Source organism: Anolis sagrei, chromosome 3 (genome assembly GCF_037176765.1).
Source record: "Anolis sagrei isolate rAnoSag1 chromosome 3, rAnoSag1.mat, whole genome shotgun sequence".
NCBI classification, from domain to species: Eukaryota; Metazoa; Chordata; class Lepidosauria; order Squamata; family Dactyloidae; genus Anolis; species Anolis sagrei.
Genome location: NC_090023.1, coordinates 50737590 through 50752120, shown reverse-complemented (window position 1 = coordinate 50752120; position 14531 = coordinate 50737590).

Genomic DNA, 14531 nt, shown 5'->3' with positions numbered 1-14531 from the left:
TATTGTTGGTTTTGAAGAATAGTGATATTAACATAATATCAGTATAGTAGTTGCTGCTCGTTTAGATGTTCTTTACATGTAGATTTATTTCTTAAGTGTCCAGGCAGGTACACAATGAAGAGTGATTAACAACTGCTTAGAATGGTTATGCTTTAATCAATTTTCCCAATTTCTTATATCTTAGGGTATTCTTCCCTACTTGCACTTGTTTTTTTTAATAAATGCAGTGGGCCAGTCATATTTTTTCTACATACTCTATTATCTGAGATCAGTCCATAGATGTGTTTGCATTTATCTGGATTAGAATATTAGATAAACAGACGATGTGCTACATAATATTTGCCATGTCTTCTTTTCATTTAATTTTTTCATTTAATCTTTTAAGCAGAATTATTTATTTATTTATTATTCCCAATATTTCTATCCTGCCCTTCTCAACCCTCGAGGAGGGACTCAGGGCGGCTTACAAACTGGCCACAATTTGAAGCCTCAATATAATACAAATATAAACACAAATAGCAACAGTTTAAAACAGTAGATAAAACATTAAGTTAAAAACACATTAAAAACATTATCATCAACCACATAGCCAATTTCAGTCTGGTTCAACATCCAAGGTGCTGTCATGCCTGCTGTCCAAAGGCCTGGTCCCAGAGCCATGATTTAACCTTCTTCTTAAAGAAAGGGGGGAAGAAGCCAACCTGATCTCGCTGGGGAGCAAGTTCCCCAGGTGTGGGGCCACCATTGAGAAGACCCTGTCCCTCGTCCCTGCCAAGAGCACTTGTGAGGCTGGCGGGATTGAGGGCAGGGTCTCCCCAGATTACCTTAAACCAATTCCATGCTAATGGTAATGGACTTCATCCATTAACCAAAGTGATGTAATAAGTTCCTGGGGATATATGTCTAGTCCTCATCTTTTGTTAGGTAAGATAGATTTGTTGTAGTGGCCAGTATACTAGGATGTGAATTGTGGTGTTACTGTTAATATTTTTGTCAAATTTGATTAAATTTTACAGAGTAATACTAGGCATATATTGTGATTTAATTTTATTATAGGTGTTACTGATTACCATTCAACGCTTTGACTGTTTTTAATAGAAAACGATATCATAAATAAATTGTACAAAGATACATTTTCCTGTGGACATTTTTACAGATGGATATCCTTCTGAAACACACTTGCTCACAAAATGTTGGGTTTTTTTTTTGTTTTTTACTATGGTATGGGTCCGTCAACTTTCTAGTTCCCTTTTCAGTCCTGTAAATTGAAGAATACAATAAAAACAGATGGGAAACTTCCCAACTGCAGCTGATCCATGTTAATTTGTTTCACAGTTCTCTGTCAGAGCTCAAGTTTGCTACTCTTCTTTCTGACATGCTTAACAACACTGTGATATAAGGTAGTGGTCAATTTATATCACAAAGCACAGACTGCTTCAGTATTTTTGCACTTTGTCTATTTTGAACAAAAATAATCACTGTCATATTGAAATGACTGCTCACGGAACCAGTGCAAAACCAAAAATGGAGAACTGAAGAAAAGAATGGGCTCATCCAGCTTGAGAAAAATGAGAGATGTCTATACTACAGGTTATTACTGGTTGATTACACCTCTGCAGTCATTTGTCCCCTGTAAATAATAGTATCACCACATTTTTGAGGGGAGTTGTTTTCTGCTGTACATAGTGGTGTCTTGGTTCTACACTAGAGGCTTTCTTTAAACCATCAACTGGAATTAGGTGATAGTGTGTCTTATTCTTTACTTTGGAATTACTGTCTCTGAATTGTCAAAGGTTTTCATGGCCAGAATCACTGGGCTGTTGTGTGTTTTCCAGGCAATGTGACCATGTTTCAGAAGCATTATCTCCTGATGTTTCACCTGCATCTATGGCAGGCATCCTCAGAGGTTGTCAGGAGATAATGCTTCTGTAACATGACCACAGAGCCTGGAAAACACACAACAACCTACTGTCTCTGAGCTTGAAAATCCCCTCTCCCTTAAAATTATATCATTCCACTGCAAAAAAAAAAAAAAAGCATACATAGTGCAAAAGTGCAATTTCTAGATTGTTTTGTGCTACATATGGCTGGTTTCTAATCTATCTTAGTTTTTAATTTTAAACACCTGCTCTGAGTCTTCAGAAATGTCTCCAAAGTCTATTGTTTCCCTGCGAACCCATGTTTATCTTACACTGCAGTACATAACATATTACTTCTTCTTCCTATAGCTTGTGCATGATGCAGTGGAAACCTAGGCATGTCATATTAAATAAATTGATGAAAAAATAATTCAGTATGATGTGCAATGATAGATCACATATGTCTCTCTCTCTCTCTCTTTTGCAAATGGTTCTGGATTTTAAAAAATAATTGGACGGTACAAATAAAATAAAAATCTCAATTAATGCTGAATGGCATATGAGAAATCTCATCCAGATATTTAAAGAAAGAAAGTGGAGAACTATAGGTATACATACTTCTACAACTATCAACCTTTGATATCAGGGCCTGATAAGATGAACCTTTCATCTTTATGATTCTACTATATGATGAATCCTACCATTCTGAATCTCCTGGTTTTTTTTTTACTTAGAAAGAGTCCCTTGTCCGCAACATTCCAGAAGGAATATTTTCTTTCATCTATCCTCATGAGTCATATTTCAATTTTTAGAAATTATCATAATGAAGCATTTGGATGTAAACTTTTTGTGATTTAATATATATTTTCCCATGGAATTCTGTGATCCATGACTTTAGTCTCTAGGCTGTCTCGTAGTGCAGAAAGAACATATCTTGAGAGCAACTTTAACCTTTTCACCTGTTGTCTTTTTGTAGCTCAAATGTGCCCTCACCAAGATGATTTTTCTCTTCTAGCAGGAAAAAATAATGAGATATTTCAGACTATGTTGTATCTTTCTATCTGCAAAAAAAAAAAAAAAAAAAAAAAAGCCTCGGAAATGTGATTGTAATATGACAGGAATGGATATGATTAAGCACCCTTATTCTACTCTGAGCTTGGGAAAATTGCCAATTAAAGTGAAGAACAGCTAACTCCAGTGCTTGCTCGCTACATAGAAAAGAAACAAGGAAATCCCCATTGTTGTTTGTTAACTGTCATCAGGATAACTTGACTTATGGTGTCCTCTGAATGAGAGACTTCCAAGTTGTCAGCTTATTAACAGGCCTGCTCCATTTTTGCAAATTCAGCCTTGCAGCTTCCATGATTGAGTCTATCCACCTGTAATATTTTCTTCCATCTTTTCAAATATTATTGTCCTTTCCAGTGAATCATGTCTTCTCACAATATGTACAAGTACAAAAGGCTTAGTTTAGCCGGTTTATGAAGAATTCTGGTTTGATTTTCTGAAGGACCCATTCATTAATCTTTTTCTTCGCTGGCACCACATTGCCCCACTCGCAGCTGGGAGGCAAAGATTAAGGCACAGGTAGTTATTTGAAGACACTCATGAAGGAGGGCAGACTTTGTTGGGATCAGAGCAGTAGGCCATTTAAGGCTGCCTTGCCCTTCGTCAGTTCACTTTTCTTTAGCATGAGGTAGAAGGCAGGTTCCTAATTGGGGGTTAGGCCTTTCCCTCCTTGCTCCCTCTCCTTCTCTCTCCTGGGCAGTTTCTGCAAGTCCAAGAGGATAGAGCATGAGAAAAGGTTTGCCAGCTGCCACAAGCAATTGTTGTGAGCCTCCATCAATCCCAGAGAGGGTGTGGGGATTGCTTCCAGCACTGGGCTATTTCTTTTTAATATGAGGGTTAGCTGGAAAGTAAGGTTACAAAGCACGTAGCTCTTGTGGGGAATTTTCTTGGGGAAAGTTGGTATCACTGCAGTGTAACGGGAATATGCAGAAGTGAACTAGCAGTGCCAGTCATCAGTAGCTCATTGAATAGTATTGTGGTGAAGCTTAGAGATGAATGTCCTCATTCTGTTTCCGTCCAAGTGTGACGTTCCCACTGTAATATGCTACCTAAATGCTAAAGGCATGAATGCCAATACAATTCATCGCAAAATCATTTCATTTTAAGGAGTGGACTTAATGTCAAGACAGTATGTGACAAAATGAGTACCATAAGGAAACTTTGCAAAGCCATCCAAAACAAACATCGTGGGATGGTAATGGAAGGAGTCTGTCTCCTTCATGACAATGCAAGTCTGCATACCGCTCATGCAACACGAGTTGTTGACTTGATTTGCTTCGGAAGTTTTGAACCACCCCTCTCACAGCCCTGATCTCACACCCAGTGACTATGATTTGTTCACTAAATTGAAGGACCACATTGGTGGAAAACACTTTTCTGACGATGACAAGGTAAAAACTGAAGTGACGTACTGGCTGAAAAAGATGGAGGGAAATTTCTATGACATAGGCATCAAAACTCATCCCACAGATGACAAAATGTATTGAAGTGAATGGTGATTATGTGGAAAAATAATGTAATACCTATGCTACAATCCATGTAAGTTTTATTAAAATATATTCATTCTTTGTATTTTTAAAAAATCATAAGCCTACTTTCTGGATAACCCTAATATATAGGTCATGAAATGGCCCTTTAGATCAATTTTCCTGTGTCTTGTCTCTTTATTTCATGGTGGGAATTCAATCAAATGAGTTGTTTCTCTTCCTATCATGCTTTTTCACTGCCCAGCATTTACAGTATACACAGAAATCAGAAAAACAATGGCATTGATAATTCTAACTTTGTTTTTCAAAGCTAAATCTTTATATTTGAGGAGCTTATCTAGTTCTTTCATGGTTGCCCTTCCAAATCATCGTCATCGTCTGATTTCTTGAATGCAATTTGATTTATGACTGAGCTGAGGTACAGGAAAGTTCAATTTTTCATTGCCTACTTAAAAATTATGTAACTCATTTGTGGATATTATTATATTTGTTGTAAGTCGCTCCAAGTCTTCTTGGGCAGATGGGGTGGGATACAAATAAAGTTTATTATTATTATTATTATTATTATTATTATTATTATTTTGTTAACATTCAGCTGTGAATTTGCTTTTGTACTTTTGTCCTTGACTTTCTTCAGTAATCATGCCAAGACATTATTTTCTGTTAGTAGTTTGGTATCACCTTAAATTGTTAATTTTTAAATTGTCAATTTTCATGCTTTTCTCTTCTAAATATAATCCATCTTTATGTATGACAAGTTCACTACACAAGTTAAACAGATGGGGTGATAAAATGCAACCTTTCCTGAATCCCCTTTCAATTGGAAACTGTCCTATTTGCACATTCTGTCCTGATCATGTCCTAATAGTTGAAATTTAATTTCAGAACTAGTATGGGTCCTGGAATTGTAGCACCTAAAATGTAGTAAAGAGAACTCGGTAAATCACACATATGGCTGTATGCATTTTTAGAAAGTGATCAGTTATTTTGGGAAGATAGGGAATATCTGTCCTAAGTCCCCACTGGGGAGATAGGGTGGGATAGTAATACTTTCTCATAGGAATATTAAGCCAATTCATTCAGGGTGATTTGGATACTACCTAAGATTTTGACTTCGCAAATCCTTGGAAAAAACAACTAAATTAGCATCTTTTTTCTTCTTTTCTTCTTTTTGCTAATGGGGCATTTTTATGGATTTCATTTCAAGACAAATCAAAATATGGGGCTTGCATTCATGCATCATGTTCCATCTAAAATATAGTAATGAAAACATGTCATATCATATGGGTATTTTTGGGGTTTCACCTGTAGTCAGTGGAAGGAATGTTGCTTGCAAGTGAACCTGTCATCTTTCCCCTCCCATTTCATCACACTATTAGTATTCATTATTGCAACCTTTCAATTTGTTATTCATGAGCAACCACTTTCATAGGCATTGCTGATGAAAACTAGGAATAGGGCTTTTTCTACCTCCACAGCAAAGGCAAAATGGACCAACCTTACTATCCTTTAAGAACTTTTTTTCAAAAATAAAGAGGCTTACAGGTGTTGTGCTGTTTTTATTGAACTGTTTTTGTCCATTTAAGGTGTGTTTCAAATTGTTTTATATTGTGGCATGATGGTTTTATTTATCACTAGCTGTCCCCTGCCATGCGTTGCTGTGGCCCAGTCTGTTGATCTGGAAAATAAAGTAATGAGAAAGTGTTTGTTTCTAATCTATGTCATGTCTTTCCGCTTGTAGGTAAACAGTATTTCCTGCTGTTTCCTTGTCAGTGTTGATGTGGAGAGAGTCTGGTTTGCCTACTCTGGGACAGGCAAGATATAACTGTCGTTCTTCAGGGGTCTCTTTCAAATCTATAATACTATCTCTCTCTGTGTGTAAATCATATCTATTTATATCTATGGCTGGATGGCTCTTTGTCAGGAGGGCTTTGATTATGTTTTCTTGCCCTGGTGAAGGGAGTTGGATTGGATGGCCTTAAGTATTTTCTGTTGGTCATGGGGGTCTGTGTGGGAAGTTTGCCCCCTATTCTGTCATTCATGGGGTTCAGAATGCTCCTTGATTGTAGGTGAACTGTGAATCCCAGTGACTACAACTCCCAAATGGCAAGGGCTATTTCCCCCAAACTCCATCTGCATTCATATTTGAGCACTTGTGCCAAGTTCAGTGCAGATCCATCATTGTTTGAGTCCACAGTGCTCTCTGGATGTAGGTGGACTACAACTCCCAAACTCAAGGTCAATGCCCACCAAACCCTTCCAGTATTTTCTGTTGGTGAAGGGAGTTCTGTGTGCCAAGTTTGGGTTCAATTCCATTGTTGATTGAGTTCAGAATGCTCCTTGATTGTAGGTGAACTATAAATCCCAGCAACTACAACTCCCAAATGACAAAATCATAATTTTTGAGTGATGGCCGTACTCCTTGTGTTGTGAGACGTTTTCTTGCCAAATTTGGTGTGATTTCGTTCATTGGTTCTTTTGTTTTTAACGTACTCATTATGCACAGAGCGTGTGTGTGTGTGTGTGTGTGTGTGTGTGTGTGTGTGTGTATATATATATATATATACCTGAGGCTCTTCATCAGAGATATGCCATACAGGAACCTTTACTTCCCATCCCGCCTTGTTGCTTCCTTTTACGTCAGTCAATAGCTGCCGCGTGGCACTATGGGACGCGAGTCCTTTTCCTCCTCGATGTTTGGTATAACTAATGGAGAATAGGTGGGGAAGAAACTACAGGGATCAGCATGCACCGTGCCAAGATGGCGGCCCGCGACGCTCTTCGGGAAGTGTAGTCCCGGGCGCTGCTGAGTTGGAGAAGAAGGGTCTCTTTTTCGCCAAGATGGCGGCTCCGCCTTCGAAAGGCCTAGGGACCGGGAAGGGGCCTGGGAGCGGCTCCTTAGGCTCCTGCCTGTCCCAGCTGCACAAGGGCGCCGAGCCGGTCCTGGGCGAGGCTTTGCTGGCTCTCCTGTCGCAGCACATCAAGGAGGCCGGAGGCATCACCCGCTTCCGGGAGTGCGGGGGGCTGGTGCCGCTGCTGAGGGTCCTGGCCGGTGCCCCCAGGCCCCGCCGCACCCTCGACCTGGCCCTCAGCATCCTGGCCAACTGCTGCACCGAAGGAGGGAGCCGGACCCACGTGTGCCAGCTGGGAGGCATCCCGCCCCTCGGTGAGAGAGGAGAGAGGCTGCCTTGAGGCCTAGTCTGGAAGGCCTGAGGAGGAGGAGGGGTGGGGGAATCCATGCTCAGGCCCCTAGAGCAGGCCTGGGCAAACTTGGGCCTCCAGGTGTTTAGGACTTCAACTCCCACAATTCCTAACATATTAGGAACGTGTGTGTGTGTGTGTGCCGCGCCGGGGGGGTGAGGGGGCGCGCGCATGTGTGCGCGTGCCGGGGAGCTTGCGCCAGTGCGCATGCTCAGTTGTTTTGCCGTTTTTTGTGGTTGTTGTGCGGTTTGGATTTCTGAGTGGATTAGTTTGTACCTAGTGGGTTGTCCTTGGGGCATGGCAATTTTGGTAGAGTTTTGTGGAGGGGTTTTAGAGTTTTGCTTCCCCGTTGGATGCCAGTAGGATTTTTATATATATAGATAGATGTCAGGAGCAACCAGAAAGTTGTATTACATTTTTAACAGAGCAAAACAAACAAACAGACAAAACACAAAGTTTGCAAGCTTGGTAGTTGATTAAATGTTCTTTGACCAGTATCTGGCCACTTGGAGTGCCTCTAGTGTTGCTGCAAGGAGGTCCTCCATTGTGCATGTAGCAGGGCTCAGGTTGCATTGCAGCAGGTGGTCAGTGGTTTGCTCTTCTCCACACTCTCATGTCGTGGATTCCATTTTGTAGCCCCATCTCGTGGTGCCAGAGCGCAGTCTGTTCAGCGCCTTCCAAGTCGCCCAGTTTTCTGTGTGCCCAGAGGGGAGTCTCGCATTTGGTATCAGCCATTGGTTGAGGTTCTGGGTTTGAGCCTACCACTTTTGGACTCTCGCTTGCTGGGGTGTTCCAGTGAGTGTCTCTGTATATCTTAGAAAACTATTTCTTAAATTGACGTGCTGGTTGATATCCAAACAAGGGATGAGCTGGAGATGTCACTACCTTGGTCCTTTCACTTGGCTGCTACTTCCCGGTGGATGTCGGGTTGTGCAATACCGGATAGACAGTGTAATTTCTCCAGTGGTGTAGGGCGCAGACACTCTGTGATAATGCGGCATGTTTCATTAAGAGCCACATCCACTGTTTTAGCGTGGTAAGATGTGTTCCACACTGGGCATGCATACTCAGCAGTAGAGTAGCACAGTGCAAGGGCAGATGTCTTCACTGTATCTGGTTGTGATCCCCAGGTTGTGCCAGTCAGCTTTTGTATGATATTATTTCTAGTGCCCACTTTTTGCTTGATATTCAGGAAGTGCTTCTTGTAGGTAAGAGCATGGTCCAGAGTGACTTCCAGATATTTGGGTGCGCTGCAATGCTTCAGTGAGATTCCTTCCCAGGTAATCCTCAGAGCTCGGGAAGCTTGTCTGTTCTTAAGGTGAAAAGCACATATCTGTGTTTTAGATGGAATAGGGATCAGCTGGTTTTCCCTGTAATAGGTGGTAAGGGCACCTAGAGCTTCGGAGAGCTTCTGTTCAACCATCTCAAAGCTCCCTGCTTGAGCAGTAAAGACACGATCATCAGCATAGATGAAGCTCTATGTCCCTTCTAGCAGTGGCTGGTCATTTGTGTAAATGTTGAACATTGATGGAGCAAGCACACTCCCCTGAGGCAGGCTGTTCTTCTGTTTCCACCATCTGCTTCTCTGGCCCTGGAACTCAACAAAAAAGCTCCTGATGATGATGTCATTTGAAAGAGAAATTACTTAGCTTGTCAAAAGGGAAATTACAATTTAGATAGAGCCCAAGAATGAATTGAAAACAGCTCATATAAATTTCCTTGATAATATTTTTAGGAAGAAGATGAGAAATCTGTCCAGAAATTATCTTGTTGGAGACTTGGATCATGTCTACATTATACCACTATAGCACATAATCAATTGGCTACAATTGTCAGATAAGTAGTACTGAGCAGTGCTTGAATGAAAGACCAACAGGAAATGCCAAGGAAGGTAACTATCTTGCTCTTTAAAGTCGACAAATAACACTGTTCTACAAATTTTCAGTTTTTCTCAATTTTGGAAACGAAATGTGCTGTTTCTTAATAAATTTAACATGCTGAATTCAAATATAATAATTAAATGTGTTAATTGGCTCTGGTTTTTATGCAACAGCTATTTCAATTTTCTCCACAATAGGTAATTCGTTAATATTATGATAATGCGCCTAACCTTACTGCATGTATATAAACCATAAATATTTACTAAATTTTAGTCAAATTATATTGCCAATAGTTTATACATGAGAAATATTTATTTAATTAGTCTATTGTTTATGTTTGTGCAGCAAGAAACTATATTAGTAGGCCTAATGCAGTTGAAAAGTTTGAAAGTTTAAATGTCGCTTTAATCGTGACTTTAGTTTTATCCTGTTTGCTTCTCTTGACTTTTCTTTTGTATTCAAGGAAAGGATTGTCTCTTACAATGCTCCAGCAGTAGTCTGACAGCATTGACGGAGTCCATTTACCTTGATATCTTTTTTCCATAGTGCTTTATTTACACACGTGCGAGGCATAACTACAGTAAAAAGAACAATGTAAAATGATGTTTAACGATACTGTCTCAGTCTCTAACTGACTGACCCTCACCGTTCAAAAGTCTGGCCTTATATAGGGCTTTCTGGCTTTTGCAGACGGCACTAATACTGCGTCATCAAACTTTCGAGAATATTCTAGAATCTTCCATAGTGTAAGTCGCAACATGCATTTTTTCAAACATACATGATCACGTGATTGCTTATATCGTAAAAACTAGAGCCAATATACATTTTTAAATGTCATTTTCGTTTTCAGCACCCCAAAATCATAAAAGAATAATTATTTTCAGGCCCGCAACTTTTTCTCCGTTGAACAGTGTAATCAGACTCTGCACAAGTTACCTAACTATTTGCTTTAAAGAATGCATCATAAAATAAAGAGCTTTTCTGAAAGATTATTGTGTAGAGTATATAAAGAGAAATGCTTTAGATGATTAAAATATCTAACTACATGATCGGATATTATAGGACCTAACATGTTAATTACTGTACTGGCAAAAAGAATGAAACTGTACTCTCTAAATTGTTTCAGAATTAAAACAAATTCCCTCTTCATTTTTAAAGGAAGGAAATATTAGTAGTACTCTGACTGTATGACAGGTGCTCAGCCTTTAGCTATTGCACCTCCTGTGGCTCTCATGATACCAGTCTGACTGCATTTGAGCACAGCAGTGCTTTTTCTCCTTGAGATAATCTGACAAATGTTTATTGTGTGAAGGGGCATTTCATTGCTCTAGTAAACAAAACCCTTCTTCTCTCCTCCAGATGTCTCAAGAAACAACCCTGTCTCACAGTCCCTGTACAATCCACCATATTTCATTCTCTCTAGAGATTTGGCAATCTGCAGGAGCCATCAGATAGCTCTTGTTGCTGATGCAAAGATGTTTTCAGTTATCAGGCTAAATGCTCCCTTGCTACACCAAATCTACAATGATAGAAATAGCTCTCCTCCCTTAAGAGCCCTCTTCAGGTCAGTGATAGCAATAAATAATGACAGATTCTTCAATTGGAGAACTGCTTGCCCAATTCAATCTACTACTATGTAAAAGTGTGAATGGAGGGGCAAGAAGAGATTCCTTGTACAGATCTCACTTTGATCACAAATTAACACAGTGGATTCAGGTTATCAAATTATTCTTCTAGGTCTCATCACTGAAATATCAGCATATGAACTCTGGACTAATGCTGTGCTTGGAAATGTTTTTTTTTTTAAAAAAAACAAAACAACAAAGTATAGTTTCTAGTGTGGGGCAAAAAATGAGGGCATTGCCTTAAATAAGAATTCTGTCTATGAAATCTTCTTAAGTTCCCAATTTCTAGCTTTCCAGAATGAGACATTGAAAATAATTCATGCCTAGCATATTTATGTTTGCTCTATTTGCATTCCCTTTATTCATTTGTCTTTCATTTTTAATGCCTACTCTTTTCATAAGCTGCCTTTGGTCCAATGATGGGAAAAAAACTGAGATGTGAAATAAAATAATAAGCTGAAGGCTCAATTTAATTTTTAATTTATTAGAATGCTGAAATGGGCGGGGGGGGGGGGCTGAAGGAAAAATCAATTTGTGGAGTAAACTTCCTACTGGGGGCAGTACCCTCATGTCCTACCCCTCTATAGCTACACCTAGGCAATGCCAACATTCCTTAAACCAGGCACAGAAAGTCTGGAAACTGTGGTCCATATTTCTGGTCACTGCTGTGGTTGACTTGATAGGATCGTTGTACTAAAGCTCTTGATATTTTGTAGAAAATGCTAGTTAATACCAATTTGTCTTGGAGGTGCCTTGTATAAAGTTCCCTCCTTTTGAAAGATGTTTGAAAGGTCAAACAATTAAAGCCTACCCATCATGAAGTGGAACTGTGTGAACAGTGCCAATAGCAATATGGTGGCATATGGAAAATAATATTGGAATATTCATTTGGAAATTAGAGTGAGATCTAATTTGCCCTAATTATTATTTTGCTGCAGTTATTTCCTTGCATCTGTTCTTCCATAGTTTAGCTTTACTTACCTTTCTAAATGAAATTTCATTCTTACTTTTCTAAATGATGTGATTTCTCATTAATCATGAGATTTTTTTTCCTTTCCTTTTCCACTGACTTCCTTATTTTCCATTTCAGTTTTGCCTGATCACAGCATTTTAGGCATAGCCTTCTCGAAAAGTAATCAAATCCGATTAACATGCAGCCTTTTGATTTACAGTAGTACGCATTAATGGATTTCCATGTTCACTCAAGCTCTAAAACACTGGAAAATTCCATCTGTCAAAGGGTATACCTTAAAAAAACCAGCAGAGGAATATTTTGCCCTTGAAATTTGACTAGCTCCAAATGGGGGGTTTATTTCAACACAAAGTTAAAATGCTGATCTTCACTCAAACAGGGGTGTAGTGGTTATCATTTAGTTTTTGATCTATCAGAATATAAATTGTATATTGAGTTGAAGGCATCCCCACTCATGCCCCTGTTCTTTGGCCAAACAGAAATTCCAATGATTGAAGATAAGGTTTTCTGTTTTAAAGGTGGGTATGGTGATACTATTGGAAATTATAGCTACATTTTTGTAACTCTGTTTTTTTCTGGTTGATTAAATTATTTCTATAGTAAAAATATTTCCTGTTAGCCAGTTGAGTGCGAGTTATAGTAATGATTAAAATTAGACTTGTGCTACATAATACAGGTTGAATATCCCTTATCCAAATTGCTTGGGCCCAAAATTACTTTTTGAATGTTGAGTTTTCTGGATATCACAATTCTTGTATTTGCATATTATTCCTAATGAAATATTTTGGCAAGGGGATACAAGTCTAAACATGAAATTCATTTAAATTTCACATATACCTTATACAAGGAAGAAACCATGAAAATGAACAAAATCTGGCTACCAGTATTAAAAAAACTCAAAAATTACAACAGCAAAACAACAGTAAACAATCAGGCACATCAAATCACCTCTCAAAGAAAGATTCCCCCAGGCACTTCCAAGCCATTAAATGCTAATCAAGGTGGTCAGTTGAAACATTCACACCTAGCTCCAGCAGACAAAAGTCCTTTGTCCCACCCTGGTCTTTCCACAGATATATAAACCCATTTTTCCTACTTCCAACAGACCTCACTACCTCTGAGGATGCTTGCCATAGACACAGGCGAAACGTCAGGAGAAAATACCTCTAGAACATGGCCATATAGGCCGGAAAAATCTACAACAACCCAGTGATTCCGGCCATGAAAGCCTTCGACAATACATTTCATACTGTTGATAATTTTGGTTATGAAACAAAGTTTGTGTACATTGAACAAAGCCAGACAAGAACGGTGCAACTATTTCAGCTTCCCATATAGATTATTTTGGAAGATTTTGGAATTCTGGATACAGGATGCTCAACCTGTACTCTATTGCCCAAAATTTCAGAGTTTGTGTAAACGTGAAAAAGCCCACTGAAAGATTTTTATTATTTAAATGTAAATAGAATTGTGATACATTTCTTAATGCATAGATTCTTCTTCAGTAAGAAAGATGTGATAAGAAGTCGAACATTTTGATGACAGATAAGATTGTATAGAATTTTGTTTGAAAACAGTCTAATTGGTATTTATTTCAGAAGCTTTACAGGCTCGCTTTTGTCTGAATGGAACATTGGTACAGATCACTGTGATCCATGGAGCTGATTAATTTAAAAGTCCTGAGTTTTTCTATAAAAACAGCTTATACAAACAAGTTAACATTCTGATGTCATTTGCCTGCATTTATCATAGTTTAGAAACAAATGGTGTCTGTCTGTATGAGTTTTATAACTAAACAGGAGGTATGGTGGATAAAGAAAATGATCCCCTGCTACTAAATGCAAAACAGAACTTTATGAAAGAACACCAAAAGAAAAGGAAACAAAAACTAGGATTTTAAAAAGAAAACTTGATATGACCTAGGTCTGGAAGGCTCATATTCCTTTAAAAATATTAATTTCGGTTGGAACTACTTGACAATATAGCTATACTGATGACAGAATGGGGGTCTCTATTTCTGACACCAAACCTGCTTAAAATTAAACAATTGGGTAGTACAGAAGTATCAAATGTATGGGCCAAAGTGAATTTAGGGAAACATAAGGTGGACAAGACTACAGATATCTGGTACAAGGAATGGGAAAGTGTGATCCAGGGTCACAGGTCATCACCAAACAATTTTTGTCACCCATTAAGCATCCCAGGATACCCCAAACCTTGAATCCTTTTATTTATGTAAAAGTGGATGAAAAATTACTCCTAAACTAGCAAAAAGCTACCTCTTTATCCCAGATTATCAAGGCAGAAAATCGCACAATATCTGCTTTGAATGGGGTCCCTTCCACACAGCTGAATAAAATCCCAATTATCTACTTTGAACTGGAATATATGACAGTTTGGACTCAGATAACCCAGTTCAAAGCAGATATTGTGCGATT